Source organism: Suricata suricatta, chromosome 15 (assembly GCF_006229205.1).
Source record: "Suricata suricatta isolate VVHF042 chromosome 15, meerkat_22Aug2017_6uvM2_HiC, whole genome shotgun sequence".
NCBI lineage: Eukaryota > Metazoa > Chordata > Mammalia > Carnivora > Herpestidae > Suricata > Suricata suricatta.
Window position 1 is genome coordinate 76,896,494 of NC_043714.1, and position 18,825 is coordinate 76,915,318.

Here is an 18,825-nt window from a genome sequence, read left to right on the forward strand (position 1 = left end):
CCCAGAGCACCGTGTGAGCGCAGCAGGGGCAACTAGCGTTAACCCCCCCCAACCCCCGCAGTGCCCACCCGCCTTTTCTGCCCAACCGAACATCCCCAAGCTGCCCGCCCGGATCAAAGCCCAGGACCCGGGAAGACCCACACTTCTCTGGGACCCTGCAGCACACATCCACCCTTGGCATTAGGGGCTCAGCACGTGCTTGGGCACAGCGCAAGTCTTCTCACCGCTGCCGGCAGGTCACCAGAGGGCAAGCCCGTCTCCCTGCCTCAAGCTTCCCCACATCTTGCACACGCATCCAGCCATGACTGCATGTCTCACCATGCACTCTCTGCCGCCCTGTGTCCCCGGTCCACTCGCTCAGCACAGCCTGCAGGGTACCCACACCATTCTGGGCTGAGCACCCAAGATGCAAGGATGACCAAGACGGAGGTCCCTATGCTCCAGGCTCTCGGCCACGTGTGACCACACACAGACCTCCTCGGTGCAGCACAGAAGGCACGCTAAGCACCAGGGCCCTGGGCCACGAGCCTGCGGCTGAACCACATCCTGGGGAGGCAGGGGACAGAAGGCTCCAAAGGGAACATCAGGAACACAGGGCATTCCACGCAGAGGACCTAGCCGTCGTGCCAGTGAAAAAGACGTGAACGCAGGAAACAAAGCCTCTGACACAGGTGGGGTACCGAAGCAGGTCGTGGAAGAGGTGGCTGGAGCGACAGGCAGGAGCCAGACCCCGACCTTAACCCTGCAGGCTGCAGGGAGCTGGAGAAGGGGCTCGGGGCGCCTGTCTGCCTGAGAGCCGGGTGCCAGCAGACAGCAGCCCCTGTGCCCAGGCACCCGGCTCACCTGCCTGGCCACGGGGCAGCCAGGCTAACAGAGGACAGATGTGGAGGTGGCCCAGCTAAAGCTCCACTCTTCCAGGAAGCCTTCTGGGATCCGCCCATCTGCAGTGGCGACTTGGCTCCGGACCCTGAGCTGTCCTGGGCAGGCACTGGCCGAACCACATTTCTAGCAGCACCCGGCCCGGGAGAGGCCCCACCTCCGCAGAGCACCCTCTCCACAGGCGGGACACTGCAAGACCCGCAGGTGTCATCTGTGTCTTTCACCCAAACCCGGTGTCCCTGCTGGGGTGGAGAACCCCATCCCTGCCTCCCAGGGGCTGCAGCCATGGCAGCACACCAGCACGCACATGGCAGTGACAGAACAGGAGGAGCTGGAAAGGAAGGGAAGCAAACACTGGTGGGAGAAGCTAGTCAGGAGAGCCACCCAGCCCCCAGAACTGGGAGAGGGCTGGAAGCAAGCAGCGCAGGGCGGGGGCCAGGTGAGGCTGTGCGGACAGAGGCCCATCTCGCCCAGAGGCCAGGCCCACAGAACTTTCTGCAATGGGACAGCGTTCCATGGCTGCTGCCACCACGCCGGACGGCGCACACGGAGCCCCGCACCCCGGAGCCCTGAGAGTGAGGCCCCCCGACAGGAGCCGGCGCCGGGCTCCCGCGGGGCCAGCACACACCTGGTCACCTGCAGGCTGCTCCGGCGGGAGGACCCGCGCTCAGAACCAGGAGGGGCCTCGTAAGTCAAGCGTGGCTGAGGGCAGAAAGGAGCGGACGGGACGCCCCGAGGGCGTGTGGCTGAGAGCCGCCTCTTGCGCCCCACAAGTGGGAACCAAGGCCACAGGGGGACCGCGCGCATGCGCCCTCAGGTGGGTCTCAGCACTGGCGCCCCGGGGGGCGGAGCCGGAGTGCCCCCAGCCCTCCCGTCCACCCCGCCCTCCCACCTAGACCACGCCCCGTAGCCACGCCCCTCTTGACGGCCCCGCCCCCTCCCGGCGGCCAGCCCCTCCCGCGGAGGCCCCACCCCTCGCCCCGCCCCCCGCAGGCCCGCGCGCCTCTCTCGACCCCCTACCTCGGCACCCCCACACCTCGGGCCGCGCACCCTCCAGGCGGGACCCCCTGGCTCTGCCTGGCCCCGCCGGCCCGACCCCGCCACCTCACCTGGGCCGGGGTGGTTCGCGGGTGCGCTCAGCTTGCTCGCGGCAGGAGGGGCGGTGCAAGGGGCGGAGCCGGGACCCAAACATCACGTGACGATCTCTCCCGAGCCGGGCGAACGCCGCGAGACCGCCCCCCGGCCGTCCCATCGGCCCCGGCTCTTTGCGCCAGCCAATGGCCACCCGAGCCGCGCAGCGCTGCGGACGGCGTGCGCCTGAGCACTACAAGTCCCAGACGGCCCCACGTGGGCGACCGGAAACGGCCCGAGACGGCGGCCGGCTGGGCCAAAAGCCTTCTCTGACTGACTCTCCGGCCCACGTCGAGGGCCGTGGCCCTCAAGGACGGCACGAGGGTCCCCGGAAACGCTCAGTCCCTTCCCCAGCCCTGTGAGGTGGCAGGCTCGCCGTCACCTCCGAGCCTCAGTCTCCCCATCCGTGGAACCGAGGCGGGCGGGGGTGAGGAGGGTGAGGATGAAAGTGAGCTTAGACAAGGTGTGCCCGGCCTTAGAGGCCTTTGCCCTGCGGGGAGCAGCACTTGCCCCTCCAGAGACCTTGGTGGGGTCCGGCTCCCCCCAGCACACTGCCTGCTCCCCTTGAAGCGTTGGGCCCGCTGGAAACAGGCTGGGCAGAGGCGGTGTGCCCTCCGCCACGTGCCCTGTATCTGAGCCCTCGTCCCCGTGGCCACCCAGAGCCACAGCTGGGGCTGGGTCCTTCCCGGCCCGTCCAGTCCTGCCTCTCCGCCGCTCCAGGGCGGCGTTCTAACAACTGCTGGTGATGAGGCCAGGAGGGGTGCAGACAGAGTTGTCCCCACACAGCCAAGCATCTCCATGCAGGGGGTGGGCGCAGGTGGCCTCCTGTCCGCCGGGACTCCCGGGACAGGCCTTGCTCCCTGATGCCTGTGACATTATGAGATCTTCAGTTTGGACCCAGATGTGTGTGTGTGTGGACAAGTCCTGGGTGTGGTGGGCACGGTGTGCAAGTGCAAGGGTGTGCACCACCAGGTGTGTGAGCACAAGGGTGTGCACGCGTGTGTGCTCAGACATGAGCAGGGGCGATTGCGTGTGGTGCGTGTGTGTGGTGTGTGCACAGGTGAGGAGGAGGAGGCGACACGAGCAGGCCAGCACACGTTTGCTCAGCTCAGCCTGCGCCGAGGCTGGCCCTCACGCACCCACCACGGCCTCAGGGCCACTGGCATGTGCCCATTTCACAGGCTCGCCGGGCTCCGGCCAGGGCTCGTCATCGGGCCCTCCAGGACAGCTGCGATGCACAGGAAGCCAGTCCCCTTGTCCTGCAGAGACGACGTGGAGACTGCTGACCTCTGCTAGGGGCTTCCAGGGAGGGCTCCGCCAGGACAGATGTCGGCCTGAGAGCTGGGCACTGGCTCCGCCGGGGCAGCTCCATGCCCCGCAGGATGGGTGATGGGCAGGGAGGGCTCTTGCCCAAGAGCAGGGACTGGCTCGTCCTTAGCTCAAGGTCCCCCAGCTTGGATCTTGCCATCGGGCCTCAGCAGGCGTGTGAGCAGCAAGGCGGGGGATAGAGGGTCTTCAGAAGGAACCTCAGTGCAGCCCCCACTAAAGCCGCCCCTGGGCCGCTTGTTCGGACTTGAGAAGCAGCACAGCTTCCTGATGGTTATGCAGGGTCTTCGGGGAGCTGCCCCTCCCCGCCCGTGCTCTCCTCGCCCCTGCCCGGACCGCAAGGTTTGCTCGTCCACACTGCCCCTGTCACCCTCATTTCCTCATCCATCAAGTCTCAGGAGCCCAGTCTCCAGGTGTCCCTTAGTGACAGAACTCCAGTTTGGCTCGGGGCAGGAAGGTGCCCAGCCTCACTGGCAGCTAGAGCTGGTCGTGTGACCGTCCGGGCGGGGGGGCGGGGGGTTATGGCAGACGGCGCACTAGTCCTCAGGCCCCTCCAGAAGGGACGGAGGAGGCTGGCCAGCCCATCTGCCTGTCCTGCTCTCTCCTTGTTCCAGCCCAGGATGTGGGCCACGCTGGAGGAAGAGGATGGTCCCAAGCGGAGGATGCGGAACCTCTGCCCCAACTGCGCCCCTAGACTCACCATCACGGGGGAAACAGCCCCCCGCTCCCTTCATGCTGCTGTTGCCACTGTTGCCGGCCGGTACCACCCCTGGGCGCCTCAGGAGGGGCGCGTCACCCTGGTGGGTGCTGTCCTGCCCCCCGCGGGAGGGGTTCCTTGAGGGGAGGCTCCCACAACAGCACGCAGCAGAGCCCGGGGAGCACAAGGAGTCACTTCTCACACGGCACTCTCCCCGTGTAACCCGGCGAGGCTGCACCAAGCGCAGGATCCAGGAGCTCAGGGTGCCCTGCGAGGCCCCTGCGCAGGGAAGGTGCAGAGAGGGGCGCGTGCGGGGAAGGCCTGGCAGGGGCGCGGCACGTGGCAAGCGTCTGAGACCAGTCGCGTCACCGCCCTGGGCTCCCATGAAATCAGCGCCGACGTGAGACTTGTCACAGCCTCCCAAGGTACTTGACGCAGAGCAGGAGTGGCAAAAAAAAAAAAAAAAAAAAAAAAAAGCAAAAGCAAATCCGTGAATGTTGTCTCTGCTAATGACATCTCCGGTGAAGGATGAGTTTGCCACCCTCCTGGGAAATGGCAGTCTGCTCATGCTTCGTCCCCGAGGGAGGAGGGACCGCCACACTCCGGGGTAGCTACCTGGCAGTGACCCCTCTCCGCCCTCCAAATCTCAGCCTGCTCCCCATCACTCACTCATTCAACAATCTTTGCTTCCAATGTCGAGGCAACGTGCCAGGCCCTGGGGATACCATACAATTAGATTCGGTTGCTAAGGACAGAAAGCTCCAATGACATTGGCTCAGCCACGATCGGTGTTTACTTCTAACGTTGCACACTTGAGTCCGGACAGGCAATAGGGCTGCGGAGGTGACCTCATGGTCACCAGGACCCCAGGTTCCTTGAATCTGGTTGCTCCCAGGACCCTCAGATAGGTCTTTGGCCTCATGGCCACTGCATCTGCGCTCTAACCTCCGACCTCCAAGGGGAACTGGACCCCGGAGCGGCGGACAGGCACGCCTCAGCCCAGTGCAGCCCTTGTAAGCACGCCTCCTAGACCCCCACCCCTGGCCAGAGTCGGGTCCCTCGGAGCGGCACAGGACACTAGGAAGTACCTTCATCCTGGGGCCTCGGATCCCAGCTGCCGTCTGAGCCCTTGGGCCTAATAAGAGGCAGGGGGTGCGCTTGCCTAGCAGTGGGCGTCAGTCAGGCACAGCCTTGGCCACACTGCTCACAGCCAGGCAGGTAGGCCACAAATGTGTGCCAGGAACCTGAGTGGTGGCCATGCCGGAGCAGAACTGGGTGTTGGGGACCCAAAGGGGGCTAGGGTGAGCGAAGGCCCCTCTAGCAAAGAGGCTGGCGCAGGGGGCCTTGAGGGGCGGCGATTCCAGGAGGGGGCCATGGGTGTCCTGAGTAGGCAAGGAGCCTGTGGCCGTAGGGTGGCCGTAGGGCCGTAGGTGGAGCATGTGACCACCCTACGGCCACAGGCTCCTCTAGGGACACATCCTGACCCCGCAGCCCCCACTGCCTCCAGGGCCCCAGCCCCCACCACTTCTTCCATTCCTCGTCCTGCCGGCGGGAAAGCTGGCCTGGCGGGAGGGGCACGGGGGCATGTCCCCCAGGTCACAGCGGACACGCGGACTGTGGACGTGGCCCTGCCACTCCCTCTCTCCACGGTCAGCAGCACACAGCTTGGCCTCCTCAGGCCAGCACCTGTTTGTGCGGTAGACCCCGGCTCCCAAAGGGAGGCAGCAGGGACCCTGGCCCAGCACCCAGACGGCCAGCGACAGCTCACAGTGAGAGGGGGTGGGCAGGAAGGTAAGCACAAGAGGGGCTCGGAGGAGGGCTGGGACGCTCGCCCATGCTCCTCTCTGTTCCCCTGGACGCGGCCACAGTCCCCGGCCTTCCTGGCGGTGCAGTGGCCCCTGGCGGTGCTGAACACAGGACAGAGTGGAGGCGAGCTCAGCCTCCCCAGGCCTCCTGCTGACACACCGGCCATGGGAGGGAGGAGACGGGTGAGTGGCTTTCTTAGGGGGACAGAGGAAGTGGAGAGACGCAAGGGCGCCACCTCTGCAGGACCTTCTGTCTTCTGGAGCTCCAGGCTGCACCTGTGACACTGGGGACAGGTGCGTCAGGCTGCCCCCATCCCCCAGAGGCTGGGGAAGAACAGCACTTTCACCACGGGGAGTGGGGGTGAGGGCTTGAAAACCGGGTAGGAGGCAGGGGATGTGAAAGGCTCAGAGGGAGGGGGTCCCTCTCCCTTGCATGGGGGCCCTCCCCCAGACTGGGCTCAGGGTCCTGGGGGGGCGCATGGGGAGTTCCCTCAGGGCAAGGCTGGAAAGGCCGGCCCCGCCATGCAGCTCCCCATGAGTGAGGGGCGAAGCCAGGGCCCCGTGAGGGGCAGGGGGCGGGGACCCTCTCACCGGAACTAACCCCCCTGCAGCCTGCAGCCCACGGTGCTTTCTTCCGGGGTGCTCTGCAAACACGACACGTCATTCCTCTCGTAATGGGTGTCCGATCAGGAGCAGGCGGGTCCATCTTCCCTCCCCTGCCCTCCTTCTCCCTCCGGCCGAGCTGCCAGCCCTGTGCCCCTTCCCCGGGGTGTGGGCTTTGACCCCTGGTCCTACCACGTGCCTGCCAGGTGGTCCCGCACTCAGACGCCTGCCCTGAGGCTCAGCTTCCTGACGCGGCGGGCGGCACAGACCAGTGTTTCCAGCTCCGTGGAGCTCTTAGGGGTCCTCAGCCCGGGGCCTGGCCCACTGGCCTTTGGCACAAGGGAGTGCATGGGGTGTCTGCTTTGTCCCCGAGATCTGGGGTGGGTACCGAGCATGGGTGCGGGGAACCGTGCTGGGAACATGCGGATGGTGCCCTGGGAGCATCTCGGAGGAGCAGAGGGGACGGACAGGACCAGAGCCTCGCCTGCTGAGCCATCAGCTCATCGTTGCAAGGTTGTATGAGGAAACAGTACATTATTCCCAGGGTGCTGGAAAGGTTTCCTGGAGAAGGGACATTTGGGCTGGGTGCTGAAGGATGAGTAGGAGTTCGTCAGACACAGACAGCACGCATCTAACATGGATGCCGAAGACTGTTGCCATATCCACCTCCTGTATCAGTTTCTGCCCAAACTCCTGTTCCGAACATACCTCTTGGGGGTTTGCCCCAGCGCCCACCTCCCTTCCTGCTTCTGGCCACAGAGACGCAGGGTCCCACACACACTCACATCCTCACACAGAGTGAAGGACTGACTTCAGTATGCCCCCCACCCCGCCCCGGGAGCCCGAGCCCCCAGCCCCCACTGTTGCCGCAAGGAAACATGGTAATGAGATGCTAATGAGTGAAGGTAAAAATCACAGAGAACAGCATTTTGCAAAATCACAACACTTTGTACTTCCAGAGGCTGCCTCCCTACAAGCACGTCGCCGCGCCTCACGACGCGGTGTGGGGGCGGCAAGCACCGCACACCCCGCTTCCTGGGGCTGCTGACGGGGTCCGGGGAGGGGGGCACCGGCCCCAGGCGCTGCCCGGCTCTGCACCTGGTCTGATGCCGGGGTGGGGGGGGGGGAGCCCCCTGCCCACGGCCCCTCCTGGACCACCCGCCACACGCAGATCACATCCAAGCGCCCTGCCTGGCGTTCCAGGCCCTGCGGACGCAGCCCCAGGCCCACGACCACCAGCTCTGCGCGCGCACCCGCCCACCTCTGCTGCACCCCTGCTGTCCACCCCTCTCCCCCGCCCCTCTGCCTGGAAGGTGACCTCCTCCACCCTGAGAGGCTCCTCCCCACACACTGACTCTTTTCCCAGAAACCTTCCTACCCCTCAGCCTGGGTGTGGGGCCTCCTCTGAGCTTGCCTCCCCCACGCCCCTGTCCGCCCCTCCCACCCCCTCCTCGAGCTGTGGGCTACGTGTTGGCAACAACTGGCCCGTGGCCGCTTTCCGTGGTGTTTGTCGAATGAATGAGTGAGTGTGGGAATGAATGATGGACTCAGTGTGGCTGCGCTGAAGGAGCCGTGGAGTCGGTCTGGACTATTCCAGGGGAGGCTGAGGCCCAGAGGAAGGATGCAGCCCCCCAAGGCCTTGGCCCTGAGCTCCTAGTCCCCAGGCAATGCCCATCCCCCCTCGGCTGTGGTGGTGGAGCAGGTCCTCCGGGCTGGGGAGGTCTCTCCGCGACCCCCAGGTCCTCACTGCTCCCCACGCCCCATCAGCGCCCCCCCAGCCGGAGCCCCTAGCTGTCCCTCCTCTGTCTCAGACCCCTGCCCCCTGGCCGGGATGCGGGCTCTGACGAACAGGAGGTCGTGGGGACCTGAGGCACCGCCAGGGGCCGGCACTCCTTCACCTCCAAACCTCCTGGAGCCTGAGTGCTGGGAGGCGCCCGGCACCGGGATGGACGGCACCGCTGGCCCCCGGAGGCCATGGAGGCTGAGAGAAAGGCGGTCAGGGCTGGACCCAGGTGAGCCGCTCCCTCGGCCCCTCCACAGGGAAAGGGCTGGAGCTCGAGGGCCACAGACGGTTGCCCCCAGGAGTTCACCTGCAGTTGACCACGCGGCAGACCGACAGGGTCCCAGTTGGGTCCGTCCAAGAGCAGGGGGTCTCTGGGCCTTGCGCAGGCAGCGGTGAGGCCTCGGGAGGAAGGGAGCCTGCCACTGGAAGGTTCCAGTGTCCGTTGATTGGGTCCATCATGGCAGGGGAGGGGGCTGCAGGCAGGACTCCAGGCCCTGGGGCCAGCGGGCGGGGCTGGGAGGGACGCAGTGGCAGCCTCGCGATTACCACAGCCCAGGAATCCAAGCTCCTTTCGGCCACTGGGCACCACGCTGTCCCACCGCTCAGCCACGCCCCGTGAGATGTGGCTCCCGAGGTACCTAGGAGCTTTGTCCTGGTTCAGACCTGGCTTTTGCTCCTCCTTGCTCTGTGACTCTGAGCAAGTCCCTCTGCCTCTCTGAGCCTCAGTTCGTCCCGGGGAAATGGGCGCCTGAGACCGACACGCGGCTGTGACGTGCACAGAGCCCGGCACACAGCTCTTTGTACTTAGCGCGGTAACTGAGGAGGAAGGGGCGTGCAGGGCCGCCCAAGACGGGAGGGGAGACGGGGTCAGCCCTCAGGAGCCCCGTGCACCTGTCCTCTGCCCCCGTCCCCGGCCCGCGGGTGCACCGCCGCTGGCCTCCCCTGGGGACCGTGGGCCAGTGCTGGGGTGGGAGGTGTGTTTGGTGGTCACTGTTGTATTTATCGGCCGCGACGTGGATGAAAAGACAGGGAGCTCAGTCACCACAGAGCACCGCCCCGTGTGGGGGCGGGGCTCCTGCGGGGGGCGGGGCCTGGCGGCTCGTGAGCCCTTTGGTGGGTGTCAGGGGTTCACGTGAATTCACGTGAATGACCCGAAGCAGAGTTCTCCCCCTCCCCGCGCCGCCCCCCCCCCCTCCTGCCCTCCGCTCCTCCCACCCAGGCCTCCTCATGGCTGCACCCTGTGTCGCTGCATGTCTAGGGAGGTCAGGGCTCAGCCTGGCACCAGGGTCAGGGCCCAGAGTGGGACCAGGGTCAGAATACGCCGAGGGTCGGGTTTAGTCTGGTTCCTGATGTCCAGGCAGCACCAGTGCTCAGGTCCGGTCTGGGAGCCCGTGTGTGTGTGAGCGTGTCCCCCCTGTGGTCTGGCTCCCGGTGCATCACGGGCTGTCTGAGGACATGGAAGCCCGTGGCCCCTCCCTGACGAGGTCTCCCCACCCCCATCCTCCAAAGGGGCGGTTTCCTCCCCAGCCGCATCCCAACCCCCCACCGGAGCCTCCTTGCCCAGAAGACCCTTGCCACACGTGGGGAAGCCTCGGAAGCAGGTGCTTTGCCACCAAGCCTGTCCCCTTCCCTGGCCGTGCAGCCTGAGGGGCCCCATGGACGCCCGGATTCCCTTCAGGCCAAGGCAGCCGGCTCCCCGCCACTCAGGTGCGGCCTCCGTCTGCGGGGCAGCCCACACCTAGGACGGCCCATGCGCACTGCAGAGGCCCACACCCCTGGCCCTGCTTGGGACAGCTCTTCGGGCCGACCCCACTCCCGTGCAGCCAGATGAGGCCTTGGGGACCTGGCACCCGGCAGTTTCTCCCACCCTCCCCCCTGCTGGGAGGTGTTCCCAGCAGCTTTCCGCGGGAAATTCCCAGCAGGCAGCTCTTGGTCTCGGGGTCTGGGCCCGGCTGAATCCCTCTTTCCTGTGGCCCCCATCGGGGGTGCTCCCTCCCAGCCAGGCCCTTCCTGCCGGTGCGTCATCAGATGCCCGTAGCGAAGGCACCGGGTTCTGTGCCGCAGGAGCGCGTCTGAGAGCGGAGGGGCAGGACAGGGTGTGCAGAACCACCTGGGCTCCTGGATCCACCTAGGCCTGAGGCAGCTCCTCCCAGGGACTTACGGGAGTTCAGGGTTTTCTCTGCTCTGGCCTGGCTGTGGGGAGCCCGCGAGACTGAGGGGCCGCCAGGTGCACTGTGGGTACTGCACGTGGCGCGGGGCCGTGCGGGCCGCCAGGAGCTCAGGAAACTGGCTGCTGTGTGCTGGAAGGCCGTCTCCAGCCATCACAGCCCGCCACCGCTGGCTCCAGGGGGCAGTGCTGGGGTCTCTGTGCCCCGGGAGGGGGCAGGGGTGGCCCCTCGTCGGCTGATGGGCCCCACAAGGAGGCCCTGCACAGGGGTGAAGGCCACTGCAAGGCGGCTCCTCCTCCGCCCGAGTGGAGCAGGACTCCAGGGGAAGCCGGGTTGACTCACAGCAGAGGGCACAGGGCAGCGCCAGGCCCAGGGGCATCTGGGCAGTGCCCAGCCGACCAGCACTTCAGCTTGCCATGGAGGGGACTCCTGTCCACTTCGCCCCCGTGTGGCCCCCAGCACTACGCCTGCCATCTACCCCCCAAAGCCGCTGGCCGACATAGACATCCCTCTGTTGGCAGAAACCAGGGTGCCCAACAGCGGACCCTGAGATCTCCCTCCCTCAGCCCTGCGTGCCCCCTGCTCCCCTGTGGGCCAACTGCTCTCTCTGCCTTGGGTCCCATTGCCCAGCCACCCGGGCAGAGTCCCCTGGAACTTGCAGTGCATGAAACGGGTATTAGACACAGGGAGACTGAGGCTCTGAGAAGGGGAGTGGCTAACAGCCCTCTGATTCAGGGACAGGTCTGTCCGCTGCCCACTGCTGGGGACCTGCCAGGACTCAGGCACTGCAAGACCTTTGCAAGATGCCTGGGGCCAGGCCCCTGCCAGCCCTCGGGGTTCCGGCTGCAGGGTGGGGCAGGGGGCAGGTGGGAGGGCTGGTGAGGATGGCCCAGCCCGCCTCTGCTGTGCAGAGGTGTGCCCGCAGCTCCCAGTGGTGTGGCCACACACGGGGGTGAGAACAGGCCAGGAGGTGCTGAAGAGGCAGGCCGCCTTGAAATGGGGTCAAGGAGACGTGGGTGTTCGCGGGCCAGAGGGCAGCAAGGGCGCGGGCGAGGGTGCAGGGCCGAGGCTGGGAGGACTCCCGCGGGTGCCCAGGCCATGCCGTGCAGGGTTGCTGGGCTCTCCACCTCCAACCGCCCCAGGACACCCCTGTCATGGGCCCTCTGCCCTCCCGGCCCTGCCCCTGTCCAGGGGGTTCACTCACCCACTCTCCAGGAGCTCCGTGGGGCCTCTCTGCACCTCCGCTCTCAGCAGGCCCCCTGCCACCCTTCCCCCGGGCGCCCTGGGCCCCGCCGCACTGCCACACCAGGTCCGCAGAAGGGTCTCCTGGGCGCGGGCTGCCCAGGCTCTGCAGAGGGGTCCTCGGGGTCCTGGCCCCGGCCAGCCTCCCAGCCCCTCCCCGACAACCCCTCCCCAAAACTGGTGGAAAAGTCCGGGGCCCTGACTGGTGCTTTTGAGTCCCAAAAATGCCCCACTGAGAGCAGGACCCGCCTGAAACTGCCCCTTCCGCCCTGAAATGCAAAGTCCCCCGTCCCAGGGAAGCAAGGCGAAGGCTCCACGCACCCCTGCAGAAACACAGGTGCTCGCCCTGCCCCACCCCAGTCCTGACTTTGGCCGGCCCTTCCTCCACGCCTGCCCTCCCCACCCCCAACCCCCAAGGCCAGGCCCGTCCAGGTGCCCTTCCGTGACCCTGGATCTCCCCTCCCAACCCTCCCATGCCTTGCCCTCTCCACAGGCACCCGGGCTCACCTGCTGGGCTCCCTTTGAGGACCCAGGTCAGCCTGGCCTTTCAGGGGCCTGTCACACTTGTCCCTGCCCGCCCCCTGGACTGACCACAGGGTTCCAGCCCTGCTGCATGAGGTCCCGGGACCGGGCAGCCCGTGCCCACTCCCCACAGTGCGGCCCCCGCCCTGGCTCTGCAGACACCTTGGCTTCGCTGAGGCTGTGAAATATGTCTTCACGGGACATTTGAGGGGTGGAAGGAATCAGAGCATATGGCTCAAAGCAGGGTGGACCCGTGCGAGGACCCCATGCTGGGCTGTCACCTGCCTGCTGGCCTCTTCTGTCACCGCCACAGACAGCAGGGGTCTCACCAGTGCCTGCATCCCCAGCGGGTGGAGGGCTAGCCCGGTGCCCGGTGCCCGCACCCCCTGCAGGTGGAAGGCTAGCCCGGTGCCCGCGCCCCCTGTGAGTGGAGGGCTAGCACAGTGCCCGGTGCCTGTACCTCCTGCAGGTGGAGGGCTAGCAGAGTGCCCGGTGCCCGTGCCCCCTGCGCCTCCAGTGGGCTCTAGGCCGGTCTCCCATCCGGAAGGCAGGCACCAGATGGTGGGCGGCGACTGTGGGCATTCCCACCCGGCCGTCCACACAAACTTCGCGTCTCCACCCAGCTGCCGCCCCTGACCCCTGCTGTCACCGCGGGCTCACCGGCACCTCCATCGCCGCCGCCCTCGGTGCCGTGGGGACCCTTCTGCCGCACCGGGCAGCCCCCATCCCTCCCACACCCGCTGGGGGCCGGCCGCGCATCACCGGCGCCCTATCCCGCGGAGGCTGTGCTCCGTCTCACAGGTGCTTGGCTTCCCCGCCCGTCTGATGACAGAAAGGAAGAGAAACTTTGGAACAAACACCGAACGGACCACAGGCTGCATCCCGCGAGAAGATAAAGGTTTTGCTAAAGGGTCGGGGAGGGATGTTTAGTCTTAGCTGTGCAGGGAGAGAAAATGTCACTCTACCAGGGAGTCAAAGACTGTTCAGAAGGCTCGACAAGGACCCATCTGAACTCAGGAATGACCGGGGAGCCGGAGAGCTGTGCTCAGGCCCCACAGTCAGTGATGGCTTCGGGGCACGTGCCCCCCACCCCACCCCCTCCATCGGCCTATCGTTGGGCCCGGTTCACTCCGCCCCGACCTTCGACCTCCTGCACACAGATGACTGGACAAGCTCAGCCCCTCCAGAGTGTCCCCGAGGAGAGACAGACAGTGACTCTGGGGACTCCCACTGCCTTGTGCCTTCTCCTCCATTTGGGGACAGGTCTGCACCCCAGGGGTTGAGACCGTGGGGCGGAGGGGTCTGTGTCGGAAGCACCTGGGGTCCCGGCTCTGGGGAAGACGGGCTGCCCGCCCCTGCCCCTCCCACTGAGCCGGGACAGAGCGCAGGAACGGCAGTTCGCACTCTGCAAAGTCAGTGTCCGCAGGTGACCGGGAAGACGCCAGCGATTCAAGCCCCCTCGGGGCCCTGGTGTTTCCCCCGGTCCCTCCGGTGTCCTGAGTCCGGGAGGTGTTGGTGCCCACACGGAGCTCAGAGAAACCCGTCTAGTCCTGGCTCCCAGGACAGCAATGAGGACCCCTGTCACGGAGAGTGGGAGACCTTCCCTCCTCTGCTGTCCCCACAGCCGGCGCCAGGAGCCCCTGCGGCGGCGGCGAGAACCCAAGAGGAGGAAGGTCCCTCTCGGGTCAAGCCGAGCCCTCAAGAAGGTGAACGGCAGACCCGCACTTTTCCAATCCGTCCTTATCCAAAGTGGCCCGGATGTAGGCGCAGCGGCAGGAGGTGCACACCAAGCGTCCTAATGAGAAGCCCCACCTTCCGGCCAGACGCCCGGAGGGAGGGGCCTGGGAAACAGAAGGTGTCGGAGAACATGGAGAAGGGGCTGGGGCCAGAGACCCCGTAGGGTCGTGTCTGATCAGCGAGGACAAACCCAAGCTGAGCCGTGGACCTGAGCTGCATGGACCCTGAGCTGCAGGGACCTGAGCACGTGGACCTGAGCTGCATGGACCCCGAGCGCGAGGACCCTGAACGGCGCGCCAACTGCTGAGAGAGAGCAGCCACGGGGTGGGCTTGGCCAGTCCCACGGCGGCCGTAGAGGCCCGCACGGGGCAGATGGGGTGCCACCGACAGCCCGTCCGCGCTGCCTCGCAGCCCGCCCCACGGCCCCTGAAGAGCGGGTAGAACTTGCAGCCTGGACTCAGTGGGCCTGTCGCCTCCCCAAGTGACAGGGTCCCCACCTTCACAGGACTTAGCCCAGAGCCGGGGCCTTCTGAAATCAACTTCAGACTTTGCAGGACGCAGCCCAAACGACCTGGCAAGAGTAGAAACAGCAGAATCACAGTCTGAGCTTTGTAAGTCACGAAATAACAAACAGGAGCGAACTCCAGGGAACACGGAGGTGAAGGTGAGCAGAGGCTGAGGAGCAGCTATTGTAAAAGGGGTTTCAACAGGTAAGAGCAAACCGTCTGGAAACAAACGGAAATACAGGAGGCTCCGCAAGGAGAGAGAGTGGACGGAAGGAGGGACCAGAAGGAAACACAAGAACTGAAAGACACAAACCAAAACACAGGCACTCGTGGTATGAGTTCAAGAGCTGCAGAGAGTGCACCATGACCGGGGGCGTGAACGCGGATGGGGGGAGGGGTCCGAGGCCCCCGGGGCAGCCGGCCCCAGCCCAGGGGCAGAAGCGGAGCCTCTGGGACCTGGGAGACAATACCAGAAGGTCTAACGTTCCCAAACGCGGGGTCTCGGAGGGAGACAGGCAGGAGTGTGGTGCAGAACAAAAAATGTGAAGAAAGAATGACTGAAAACTTCCCACATTTAGTAAAATGCCTAAACCTATAGATTCAAGATCAAGAAACCAAAGCATTCATCCTTGGGCGCCTCTGATTCAAGCCGTCTAGAAGGAGAAAAGTCATCCGCAGGCCTGGGAGGCCTCGCTGGAAACCGCGGAGGCCCGAGGTGAGTGGGGCCATGTGGGGAGAGCGGGAGTCCAGAACCCTGGGCCCGGCAGAGTCCCCTTGGGGACTGGAGGAGAAAAAGAGATGCTCCCAGAGGAAGGGAACCCCGGGGACCTGCCGCGGCCCCACAACGTCCCACGAGCCTGTCATCCTCCTATAAAACGTTAAGGAAAAGGGTGCAAGCAGAGGTGCCCGCGGAGGGTGTTGGACAGAAGGAACCAGGCACTGCTGCCAGGGAAAGGCAGACCCAGACCGCAGGGGGGTCCGCCTCACCCCCGTTCCAGCGGCTGGACTGAGAGTGCATTCTCGCTGCGGCCGAGCGCACGCGGACCCCCACTCTGCGAACCAGCTTGGCGGCCGCGGGCCTGGCGCAGGCCCCTGGGTCACACCTGCGCCGCACCTGGCCCCACCGGCCTGCTGGCAAGCGATGTCGGCCCCAGGCGTCTCCCCAGCGCCGCAGAACCTTGCACAAGCACGGCGTCTTTGTCCGTGCCAGCCCCGGATCGAACACCGACCCCCCCCCCCCCGGGGCTTCCCTTGGGGATGGCGAGGCCACCCGGGAGCGAGGAACATGCGTTTCAGGTCCGGAAGCCAGCCTCGGGGGGGAGGCCGCGGGCATTGAGTCCCACCCACCCACGGGATGACGTGACAGAGGTGACCCGAGTGGTGGCCAGGGGCTGGGCGGGGGCAGGTGTGACTGCAGCCCGCCCGCTTCTCTTCTCCTCCCGCCTCCTGAGCAGGTCTGAACCCGAAGGCAACCGTCTGAAGGGCTTGACGTGGGGGTGAACCGGCTCACACCTGGGCGGGGGCTCCCTCCCTGGCGCGCTGGCTCCCTCCCCTGCCCGGGCGCTCCCCTCCGGCTTGGCTCCCGGCACTGCGGCCCCTGCGTGCCCAGCGTGGGTGACTCTTGGCCCCGCAGGGTGTGTGCGGTGCGGGCGCTGCTCTGCACACTGACTGTAGATTCACAAACACAAAACTATGACAAAACTGATTGGCTCCCACATGCTCATTCATTCATCACAATCGTCAGGGACAAAGCCTTAACCCCAGCGACACGAGGCTTCGGGGCCATTCCTGGTGGGAGCTCGTGGGGTGCAGGCGGCCATGACCTGGCTGGGGCCCCCGCGTCCTCCTGGTGACATCATGGCCAGCGACGCTTGACCCCCAGCGGCCCCCTCCCCTCCTCTGTCGCACCTGTGACCTCCTGGCCTCCACCTCCCGCCTCCTCTTTCTGGGTGTTCTGCCTCCCCCGTGGGCTCCTCAAGGGCAGGGGACCCCCTCCTCGTGGGACTGGCTGCTCTCCGAGCAGACTGGGGTTCCCTGGGCATCTCGAGTGTGCCGGCCTCTGCCGGTGGAGACGCTGGCTCCACACAACAGGCGGCAGGCACCAGAGGCCCAGGGCAGCCCAGGTGCAGGAAGGACCGGGATTTCAAACTGGGGCGGGCTGGAGCCGGCAGCCTCCCCCTGCACGGCCGACCTCCACTGCTGCTGCCTGCTGCCTCGTCCTCCGGTGGGTCCGCACCACCTCTGCCCACCGTCACAGGGCGCCGCGGAGCCTGGGCAGCGGCTGTGCCCGATGGGGGCGGGACACCCGAGCAGAAATCCCGTGAGGCCTCCGCGTGGTTCCCAGCTGGGGGAGGCCGGGACTCAGGCGCCCCTCTGCCAACCGCCCCCCATGTAGCCGTCAGAGCGGGCTGTGCCGAGACCCCCCTGCTGTCGGGGGGGCTGGTCAGCTGAGCGTGTGGTGCGTGGACGCCCTGCCCAGCCCGACTCAGGCACAGCCCCACGGCTCTGAGGACGGGGGCAGCAGGGCAGGCGCGGGCGGGGAGGCCGGGGCCCGGGCCCTCTCTGTCGCTGTCGATGCCAGGTGGGCACAGGCACTTGCTCCTCCGCTCTCGGGGCGGCAGGCCAGCCCGTTTCCTCGGCTGGACCGTCCACCTCTGCTTGGCCCCTGCAGGGCATCCACTGGGTGGTGTCCCCATGCCACGCTGGGGTCCTTTCTGCCTGGCCCCCCTGCCTTCTCCCTGCCCAAGGGGAGCACAGGGCCGGTCATCCCGGCCCCCCCATCTGCTGCTCTTGGAGCAAGGCGCCCCTCTACTTGCCCATGGGCCCTGAGTCCTGGCCAGTGGCTGAGCCTGGACTGCCAGGGCCTGGGCTAGGATGTCCCGGGAGGGGGCTCCTGGGAGGCGGTGTTGGTAGCCCTTTGGCCCAGTCTCTGTTACCTAGTGCCCGCTCTTCCTCGGGAATGGAAGCCTGGATGTCTTGCTGGGGGAGAATCTGCCCAGATAAACGCCTCCCTTCCCAGTCTGCCTTGCAGCTTGGTCTAAGTTCTGGCCAACAGAATATGTGGGAAGCTGGAGCCCGGATCACACTTGACCTGAAATCCACAAAGTTCAGACTTCTTGTTTACATGAGCCAATTCATCTCTTTATGGCTTAAGCCAGCCTGGGTGGCATTTTCTGTCACAGGCCAGTGACGCTTCCCAACAGGTACTGTGGGGGACATGTGTGCTGTGCGAGACATGTGGCCCCGCCCTCCTGTGCGCACAGTCCTGAGCAGGGAGGAGCCTGGGGACACACGGAAGGCTTCCTGGAGGAGGAGGAGTGCTGGAGGGCAGGGGTAAGAACATTCCATGCAGTGGGGCTAGGGTCAGGGCACAGGGACCGGCCCCCCACCCCCCGCTGCCAGCCCCACAGACAGGGCGGAGCCATGGCCCCCAGACGCAGCCATTCTGGGACCAAGAGCCTGGCCACCGTGGCCGCCAACCCCGGACACTCTGCCAGGCTCCACGTGGCCCAATTTAAAATTCACAGGTAGCGCCTCACACCTTGCTCGGAGCTGTGAAAAGCACAGCATGACCTTTACAGAATCTGGGAGGTTGATTTCACACACCAGCCGGATTTTTCGAGGCCACAGAGATTTGCCACTCCTCCTCCGGCCACGCGCACGAATCAGGCACATGTGTGTGCACACATGTGTGACCCACACATACCTGTGAACTCATAGTGTGGGGCCTGCACGTCCCTCGTGTGTTTACACGTGTCCCTGTGTGTGAGCTAGCCACATGTGTGCTCAGCGCTCACACATACATCTGCGGCAAAGCGTGAGTGTGGGGTGCATATGTGTGCACATGCACGTGTGTGAGCACTCCGGTGTGTAGGTGACCGCGTTGCACACGGAGGTGCCTGCTAACACACATCCTCTCCCTCCGGATTCAGCAGTGACCGAGGCCCTGGGGTGGCTAGAGCCAGGTGGGCCCGTCACACGCGAGGGGCGCCCACCGCTGACTCCCCGGCCGCGCTGTGGCAGGGCTGGGGGTCTCTGATCAGACGGGAACACGCTGCGACAGAGGGCGGAGGCCTGGGAACCCAGCTCTGCGTCGGCCACCCCGTGCGATGTCAGGGCTCGGGCCAGAGCCCCGTTTACAGGGAACTCATCTGTAAAATGGGCCTCTGCTTCCGTCCCGGGGCTCCGAGGAAGGCAGGAGGGACAGGGCTGGTGGTATGCCAGAGAGCCGTCGGTCAGGAGGCCAAGGAACTGCCTGCCCCCCAGGTTTCTAAATCGAGGCTCCGGGGTGCAGAGGTCGGCATGTCAGAGCCCCGGAATCACCCCGATGTGGCCACCCGTCCCCATCCTGACTCTGGCAGGTAACGGGCGGCAGCTCCAGGTCCCGGGGACCTCGGGCACAAGCAGGGGCGGGGGTGGCTGAGAG

The 18,825-nt window shown here is 66.0% G+C and overlaps 1 protein-coding gene across 6 annotated transcripts in view; it reads right to left on the minus strand.

Annotated features, from left to right (window-relative positions):
* TSNARE1 (t-SNARE domain containing 1) overlaps nucleotides 1–2,074 on the minus strand; it is an 88,876-nt gene extending 86,802 nt beyond the window's left edge. For all 6 annotated transcript variants that reach the window (XM_029923712.1, XM_029923711.1, XM_029923710.1 and 3 more), the window contains exon 1: nucleotides 1,989–2,074. The gene's annotated coding sequence lies outside the window, so the exon portion shown is untranslated. The remainder of the gene's footprint in view (nucleotides 1–1,988) is intronic.
* Nucleotides 2,075–18,825: the final 16,751 nt, after the last annotated feature.